The sequence below is a fragment of the Homarus americanus genome, unplaced genomic scaffold, assembly GCF_018991925.1.
Source record: "Homarus americanus isolate GMGI-L3 unplaced genomic scaffold, GMGI_Hamer_2.0 scaffold40191, whole genome shotgun sequence".
NCBI classification, from domain to species: Eukaryota; Metazoa; Arthropoda; class Malacostraca; order Decapoda; family Nephropidae; genus Homarus; species Homarus americanus.
In genome coordinates, this window is record NW_024712931.1 from 8,181 (window position 1) to 18,247 (window position 10,067).

General features: G+C 36.2%; 1 long non-coding RNA gene across 1 annotated transcript; it reads right to left on the reverse strand.

Annotated features, from left to right (window-relative positions):
• Nucleotides 1-2,386: 2,386 nt before the first annotated feature.
• Nucleotides 2,387-9,015, reverse strand: LOC121865344. The gene is made up of 2 exons (XR_006088748.1): nucleotides 8,644-9,015; nucleotides 2,387-3,544 (listed from the first exon to the last, which is right to left on the reverse strand). It is a non-coding gene; the product is annotated as an uncharacterized LOC121865344 (long non-coding RNA).
• Nucleotides 9,016-10,067: the final 1,052 nt, after the last annotated feature.

A 10,067-nucleotide genomic window follows, 5' to 3' on the forward strand; every position in this document is an offset into this window, starting at 1 on the left:
TGTTTGCTTATTTTCCATTTACTTGAAATAGACTTACCGAATTATTTGTTTATTTATTTATCTATAATATACTGTAATATATTAAACACACTGTAATTATTTTCTTTAATTTATAAACTTGTTTTGCGACAAAGGAATGTTCTCCAGTAGTGTTTCATTAGGATTTGAGTGAAAAAATATTACGTACTTACACAATTGTTCCTCTTACTTTGACAACACAACATACATACATACAGTATATTATTTCTCAGTTTTGATCTTTTTTTTTAATTTTTGTATTTATTTATAGTTAGTTACTTAAAATAAGGCCAATTCACTTCAAGTAATGGCATCAAATATTACCAGCTGGTGTAGTGTAAACACTAGTGACGTCACTTGAGCGTCTGTAATTAACCGTCGATAGTTTCAAGAATTAATGCACTTTTCCTTTCTTGTCTCCTCACTGGCAAATGGGGGGGGGCGTGGGGAGGGGTGTGTGATGATAGCTGTGTTTATTACAGGGGTATAAATCTCTTTTACGGTATGTTAGACAGGTTTATAATACATTTTTATTATTTTAATATACCGGTAATCTTAATTTGAATCCAGCTTGCCAAACGTAAGTTTCAGTATAAAATAATTAGTGGTAAGACCTTGTGAGTGGCTTACGATGTTTTCATCACCACTCTTGACACACTAAACCACAATATTTAAGAGGTAAGAATTTTAAACTTGGTGGTTTAGACGACCCCCTAACTTTGGGCAGATTTTTTTAATGTTCAAATTTCGTCTTATAGGCCGTGATATACGGTAGTTATCAGATTGAGGGGGTTTAAGTTTTTCCTTTATAAAATTTACACTGAAATGACTTAGCAGTATATAACCTGCATTGCTTTTATTCTTGTAAGATCGTGATTAATTTAAGTACAAACACATCCATTAGTTTGCGCTAGACATAAAATTTTTATTAATTAATTTAGTACACTTGAGTACAGGTTTGCCTTTAGTACAATTATTTCTTTTACTTTTTAGCAATATATATTTAGGATGGTGTGTGCATGTAAAGGAGTAAAAATAAAGGAAGAAAATTACATATATCTTCCCAAAAATATGAGTTGAAAAACTTGTACTCAAATGTAATACACTAGATTAAAATATTTAACTCTTGTGCAAACTAAGTGATGTTTATACTCAAATTAATCACTTTATTACAAGGATACCAGCAATGTAAGTTATATTCTACTAAGTGTAGTTCGCTACATTTTATAAGATAAAAATTTTAAGCCTAAAACTACCTTCACCCTGGCTGGGAGGGAGGGAGGGAAGTTAAGTGCCCTCTCATAATTTGGTCCGGACTAAAAGAGGTGCTGGGCCATCAGTTCCCGGATAATTGGTGGTGGACCTGTATATACAGTACATATATTTTTTTTTAATAATTATTGAGCCCAGTACCAGTCTGCAAACCGGTGGGTGGAAACCCCTGCAGTGTACAGTATAGTCCTAGCATCTTATTACTTTATTGTTTCTGACAAAAAACTTCTAATTGTTCTAAATAAAAATTAGCCTACTCTTTTGATGTAGCTATACAATACAGTGCCAAGAAATTACACAGAGTCTAATAAAGGCACTGATTCCTTTGGATATAACATAATCAAAGTTGACTACCAGGTCAAATGTAAAATTTTGGGGGATTGTACTGTGTATCTGAGTCCCATAGATAATACACATTCTGCAGTTTGATGGTTAATTAATGCTTAAAGTAATCCATATGTGACTGGAATGTCACACTGAATTGTATGGTATTTTGTGTTACCTGCTACTATCTTAGCAACTAGTTATAATAAAGTACTGTAATAATATGAAATAACCTACAATAACATGAAGTAGAAAAGTTGCATATAAAATATATGGTCCATAAAGAACCCCTTTCCCACACCACACACATTTTATTAAAAACCATTCAGAAAACTATAACAAAATGAAACTCTGTCACTTCAATTACTTTATAATATTTCTTTCCCTGTCTTAATAAAACTTATTGCACTGCATTAAAATTACACATTATGGTTCTTGGTAAGCTGCCAAGAGAAACCAAAACTAAACCCTATCACTATTCTAAAAGCAAAAAATGTCCCCTTTTTAAAAACACACACTGCTATGTAATCAACAGAAGTTACCTCTGGAAAACTTAATATCAACTATAACTAAGAACACTAGATCTAGAAAAATAAAGATTACAATATGGATATACATGTTTGATGCCTTCATCCAGTTTACAATACACAATCAACTAAAACTGATGTGAAGTACAGGTTGGACCTCACTAATCCGGGAAGCTTGGGACCAGACCGGTTCCAGATAAATGAAAGTTCTGAACTATTGAAGCTGAGGTTAAAAAAGGACAAAATAATGCATAAAATGTACTATTACTGGTACCAATACAACTTGCATCATCACTAATCTAGCCTAGGCTTACTGGACCTCTTTATGACACAGTGTTAGTGCTATGGCACAAGTTTACTGTACACTGGACTAAACAACGAATTTATTTGAAATACTCTTTAACATTCAATGCCATAAAATCCTGACCACTGGGACTAGTTATACAGAATTTTCCCTGTGAAAGAGCAATAATTTTAAGCAACATATTACTGAACTCACTTTGTACTCAAATGTACTAGGCTAAAGGACTAAAAAATTTATCTCTTGTACAAACTACTAGATGTTTATACTGAAATTAATTGCCATATTGCAAGGATTCCAACAATGCAAGTTATATTCTGCTAAATCAAGTCTGTGACATTTTATAAAAGAAAAACTTAAAGCCTAAAACCACCTTCACCTTCTAAAATCCCTATTGCATTCTGGTGGAGAGGGAAGGGAGAGATGAGGTGTTGACAGTCAGAAGGGGAGTTGACTGGGTGTATAAGTATCAGTGGAAGGGAGAGATGAGGTGTTGACAGTCAGAAGGGGAGTTTACTGGGTGTATAAGTATCAGTGGAAGGGAGAGGTGTCAAGGACTCAGGATTATAAAAGGCAGGGAGTTTAAGTTTTTCACTTATAAAATGCCACTGACTTGACTTAGCAGAATATAACTTGCATTGCTGATATTCTTGCAAGGCAGAGATTAATTTGAATATAAGCATCCCATATTTTGCACTAGACATAAAAATTTTAGTAATTAACTTAGTACATTTGAGTACAGGTTGTGGTAATTGTATTGATTTTTCCACAACTTTTATAGCATTACTGTTCAATTTTAGTAGTTGTGGAACATATCCCAATTTTCCCCATAAAATTAAGTATTCACTAAATGCATCCCGAACCATCAAAGCTGCCAGCCTATTGGGTCCCGGATTAGCGGGGTCCAACCTGTATATAATCCACAAAAAAAAAAAAATCCCACACCTCATGTATAAAAACATCCAGTTATTTTCTTGTGCCCTTTCTCTGTAGACAAATTCATAATTTACTTAGCATCCTTTTGGTCATACAGCCACAAAAACAGCAGACAATATGCTAATATAACCACTGCTGCAAAGCCTCCAACTACCACTTTGACATCCTGAAAGGATAAAAAAAGAATTAACATTTGCTCATAAAAGATGTTTCAATTCAACATAAGTAACACAGTGCAGTACAGTACAGTACTGGAAGACTCAATAATTTGCATTAACTTCATTGTCAATTATCCAATTTTTTGCCATCCATAAAAAAATCATAAATTTTGAAGCTATTGACAGGCCAAAATTTATGATCAAAATATCAGGGTAATAAACTCCTCATTTTACACTTTCACAAATACAGTACAGTAGACAATCATTTTACTAATGATCATTTATTTAGGCAAAGGCTTTACAGTAGGCTACTTTATTAATTGAAACCAATAGTACTACAGGAAAGCCTCCAATAACGACGGTTCTACTAACGACGATTTATATTTAAGACCCTGGTTAATTTAGGACCCAATTCAATTTACGTCGTTATTTTATTCGCATTTAAGATAAAAATATAAGAAAATTTTTTAAAATAAATACATTTTCATATAAATAGTCACTAAATCCCGACACAGTATGTATTATAAAAAAAAAAAAACACGCCTTGCACGTGGAGGCTGCCGGGCTTGTAAGTGGTTACGCCAGCATCACTAGTATAAACAGTTGCAGCTTGGTGGGCTTTTTGTTTTCACGCATCTGAACAGGAAAAGGAGAAAAACTTTCTTAGGTTTCTTACACTATTTTTGCGTCCCTATGAAGCGCAAGAGAGCAAGTGATGGTAGTGCTGGGTCAAAAGCTAAAAGAAAATGTATAAGCTTAGCTGAGAATCTAGATTTTTTTTCCTCTTCCCCACTGATCGGTTCGTTAGCCGCTTGGGTGATCGGTCACGTCTTGGTCACACACTGTTGGTAAGTACTAGGCATGTACTGGCTCTCCGTTACGTACTGTTGGCAGGTACTGGGCATGCACCAGCTCCTGAATGTACCTGAACCTGCTTCAGTGTTGGTCAAGTCTGGTCTTGAAAGAACTCACACTCGGTGCCATCACAACACTTTCTAGCAGATTGTTCTAAGAGTTCACAACTCTCACTTTGAAAAGTTTGCCCTCACAGATTTCTGGACTTGCGGCTTCTTCAATCTTGAGCTGTGACCCCTTGTGGGGCAAGCGTCCGCCAGCTCCAAGTAAGGACACTCGACTGAGTAGTGCCCCTTGAGATGCTTATACACCTCAATTAGGTCGCCCCTTGCCCCTCTATAGTATAAGCTGGGCAAGTTCAGGCGCTCCACATCTCTCAGGGTAGTTGAGGTGCCGAAGTGCAGGCACCTCAACCAACTGACAGTCCCTAGCATATCTTGGGGACCAAACTGGGTGACAGTACTCCAAATGAGGAAGCACTTCACTCTTGAAGATCGTTACGAGGGACGGACCGTCTAGATATCTGAACGACCTCCTTATAAAACCCAATACAGTCATTTATTTGCCTCATTTACCTTCTTCTCGCAAAGGCCCGAGAACTTCAGCTCATTGTCAACATACATACCTAGGTCCTTCTCACATTCAGTCTCAAATAGTGCAGTTTCTTCATCCCGTTGGGACATATGATACGCCTCCTTACCGTTGGTACGCCCCAGGAGCATCCTCTTACACTTCGTGACATTGAATCTCAGCAGCCATTTCTTCGCCCTTTCTTGGAGCTCACAGAGATCCTTCTGCAGCTTTTCACAGTCCGCTCGGTTCTTGATTTTCCGAAATAACTTGGAGTCATCGGCAAACATTTGTAAGGAGGAGTGTACAACGTCAGGCATGTCATTTATGAAACAAACAAACAAACAAACAGCGGGCCCAATATACTGCCCTGCGGTACCCCGCTTATGACAGGTACAGATGATGATTCTGTGCCATTAATCACCACACACTGCTTACGGTCATGTAGAAAGTCTTTTATCCACGCTAGGACATTTCCCCTAAATCCGTACCCTTCTAGTTTGATTTTCAGCCATTCGTGGGGTACACTGTCAAAAGCCTTGGTAAAATCTAGGTACAGTTGTACCCCACTTAATGCGGTCAATAGAACCCAGAGGGTCCCGCGTTAAATGAAATCCGTGTTAAGTGAACAACAGAACATATGGGATTAATTCCAATAGAAACCAGCCCGACCCCCAAACTCCACTTTTTGAAGACACATAACTATGTTGTAGTAAAAATAACATCTTAATTTTATGATGGTACATGCACACAATTAATACTTAAGAGAAATAGAGAAATACAGTCGCCAAGTTAATGTCCATTCAAATAATGGACTCAACTCCCTCCCCCTCTTCTCAAATTACACTGCTGGCTCTTCCCTCTCGTGAGAAATTTTTGGGGGAAAACCACTAAATTTGAAATAAATAATACCTCAAACTAAAGTTAGGATAATACAATTGACATTGCCGGATTCCTTGTAAGACCAGGAATATTTTGATTATAAATGTCATATATTTTGCACAAAAAATAACATATTTACTCAGAGAAAACATTTTATCTAAAATTTGTATGTCTAATGCAAAATATATGATGTTTATATTCAAAATGATCACCAAATTATAAGAATTCCAGCAATGTAAATTATATTCTGGCCGGGTAATTTGTATGAATTTTATGAGCTAAAGCAAATATCTTCAGTTAATAAAAAAAAAAATATTCTTCACGACACTATCTGTCAATCAAAGTACCCCACCTTGCCTCCCCCCCTCTTCCAACCGCGTGGTCAGTCCCAACCCTCCCCCCCACCCCTCACCAATCCTCCCTTCAAGAGAAAGAGTGGGTGAAAAAAATAAATTTTAACATTTTGTATTAAATATTACCTCAGATTAAAGATAGGATAATATAATTGACATTGCTGGATTCCTTGTAAGACCAGGAATATTTTGAATATAAATGTCATATATTTTGCACAAAAGATAACATATTTACTCAGAGAAAACATTTTATCTAAAATTTGTATGTCTAATGCAAAATATATGATGTTTATATTCAAAATGATCACCAAATTATAAGAATTCCAGCAATGTAAATTATATTCTGGCCGGGTAATTTGTATGAATTTTATGAGCTAAAACAAATATCTTCAGTTAATAAAAAAAAAATATTCTTCACGACACTATCTGTCAATCAAAGTACCCCACCTGCCTCCCCCCCTCTTCCAACCGCGTGGTCAGTCCCAACCCTCCCCCCCACCAACCTCCCAAGAGAAAGGTGGGTGAAAAAAATAAATTTAACATTTAGTATTAAATAATACCTCAGATTAAAGTTAGGATAATATAATTGACATTGCTGGATTCCTTGTAAGACCAGGAATATTTTGAATATAAATGTCATATATTTTGCACAAAAGATAACATATTTACTCAGAGAAAACATTATATCTAAAATTTGTATGTCTAATGCAAAATATATGATGTTTATATTAAAAATTATCATCAAATTATAAGAATTCCAGCAATGTAAATTATATTCTGGCCGGGTAATTTGTATGAATTTTATGAGCTAAAACAAATATCTTCAGTTAATAAAAAAAAAAATATTCTTCACAGGGTAACAGATGGTCGGTCAGTCCCTCCCTCCCCCCACCCCCCACCAACCGTCCCAAGGAGATGTGTGGGAAAACCAGAATATTTAACTTTTTAGTAATAAATAATACCTCAAACTAAAGTTAGGATAATATAATTGACATTGCTGGATTCCTTGTAAGACCAGGAATATTTTGAATATAAATGTCATATATTTTGCACAAAAGATAACATATTTACTAGAGAAAACATTTTATCTAAAATTTGTATGTCTAATGCAAAATATATGATGTTTATATTCAAAATGATCACCAAATTATAAGAATTCCAGCAATGTAAATTATATTCTGGCCGGGTAATTTGTATGAATTTTATGAGCTAAAACAGGCAGTCAGGCAGGGTGGCGGGTGGGGCAAATCTAAAAATAGCATCTCGAGCCGGACACTCACCGCGTATATGTGGAAAAAATCCGTGTTAAGTGAAAGTTCAGCTCTGGCGAGGCACCGCGTATATGAAAAAACGCGTTAAGTGAAACCGCGTTAGGCGGGGTAATACTGTATATATTGTCAATATTACCACCCCATTCCAGAATATGGGTCCAAATATCTAATACAGTGATCCCTCGGTTAACGAGCGCCTCGGTTAACGAGATTTCAGTTAACGAGTTACCTTCCATAAGATTCTTAACTTCGGTTAACAAGCAATTCCTCGATTAACGAGTTTTATACAGGCCGACCTCAACATGTTTTCGCTTGCATTTGGCGGTCCACCAGCTGTAGTATTAGTCCGCCAATACAGTAATCAGTTTTAGGGCTTAAATTCCTTACTATTTTAGTAAATATCAAAAAGTTTATACTATTCAATAATTTTAAAAGTTTAATATTAATATTTTTTAGTCATTTTAACAATTAATGAACATAATTGAAGGTAAAGAAACTAGATTCTGGCACGCCATCCAGCCTGTTAACACACAAACAAGCGTTAGTCTCTCTCTCTCTTTTCAGTGGAGGTAACATATTGCTTGAGACTCTCTTCAACTAAATGCTTTTTTTCTGTTCCAAGCAAATTATTGGTCATTTTGAAATTTATTTTACATATTGACAATATATAATGCAGTGCAGTGTTGATTTAAAGAAAATAATCTTGAATTGCACCAAGAGAACTAAAATTTTATGAGTGAAATGGCGCCATGAGGTGACTTCTCTTCCACCCCAATGCCTTCTCTTCTCCCTTCTCCTCCATCCCTATTCTAATTCCCATCATCATCATCATTATCATCCAGGAGCCTTCTACATACACACCTCAAAGTAAGTGTACTTTTCTACATTTTTTGTTGAATTTAGACAATTTTCTGTGAGCTGGAACCAATTACCCAAAAACCCATTGAAACAATGGTTTCGGTTAACGAGTTTTTCGGTTAATGAGCAACATGCTGGAACGGATTGTGCTCGTTAACCGAGGGACCACTGGACTTTGAGCAATTGTGTTAAGCAGGAGCGTCCTGGCATAAAACCGTGTTGGCAATCCTTTACAAGGTTGTTTCATAGTGGATGTTCCATCGCGGCATCTCTGATAATACTCTCAAGTACTTTACATATTATGCTGGTCAGGCTCACCGGTCTAGTTTTTCGAGTGACGATCGCCCTATTGTTCATCCAGGTCTTTACAGAACGGGATCTTCGGAGGCTCGGCAAGCTCGTTGTACAACTCTCTTCGCACTCTGGGATGCACTATGTCAGGGCCGGGGACTCTTATGAAAAAGGTGAGAGGTCTGTGGATATTATATGGAGCAAACAATGAACATATTTTCTGAAGTGGATCCATTAACAGAATGAAGCATTAATATTAACAGGGACTTAAAAAATGCATATGAACTCTACATAAAGATGCATAATGAGAACAGAAAGCAGCTGCGCAAGGTTCTTTCGACAGCTTTATTATTCGAAGGCCTAAACCATCAACTTCAGCTACACCATCAAATTCAGTATCATAAACAGCTTCATCAACAACTTCAGGTTCAGTAACAGTTTCAACAACAACTTTATGGAAAGCTACAACTTCAGCCAAAGTTGAACCTACAGCTTCAGCTAGAGTTGAACCTGATGACTTCGTCATCTGAGTAAAAACTCACACATTATCATTGGCTGTCCTTATGTTTTAAACTTTACCACTATTGGTGAGTAGAATTTTTGTTTTACATTCGTAAATATTATTTAAAACATATATGAACAGTAATAAGTGTTGCTTTCATATTCTTATATAGAAAATGACGATATGTTTTCACATGTACGCACTTACATACGTTGCCGTAGTACAGTCTCACTTTATTTCTTTACCATTAGTGGTTAGCTACTTCTATTGTTCTATTTATTAACATTAAAAAACGGTACTTAAAACATTCATACAGGTATTCATTTTTTACATTAAGTTTACTACACCTACAACCAGGGTCTTATTTTCTTCAGTTTCTGATGTAGAACCGTCGTCACTCACGAAAACAATGTCGTCTTGTCTCCTCTCTTTTGTTTTAATATTCTACACATTATTAATGAATTGTAATGTTCATTTCACCTATACAGTCGGCCCTTAACATACGCGGGGGTTAGGTAACAGAGATACCCGTGAATGTTAAAAATCCGTGTACCTTTGCTGTCCCCCCCCCCCTAAAAACCCCTGGCCCCCCATGTCCTTATTTACTGTATATACCTGTGTGTAGTTCGAGTTTTTAAGACCAAATTATTTGGCAAAAAATTGGGGGTCGACCTCTAAACGGGTAATAGTTTCGTTAGGTTGAAAAATATTTACCAGTAACTACCAGTAAACAATGGAAACGACGCACCAACACACCATCAGCTGTGAGTGTCGGTACAGTTGCCAGGGCAGATCTCTTGCATCATCATAGCAAGCCCAAAGTAGCCAAATGCATGGTATGGTATGCACAGGACGATATAAAACATAAAGTACCGGTATTCATTTTTTAAAGTTTATTTATAGATACTGTACATAAATTTTTGTTCATTACATTTGAAACATCAATCTT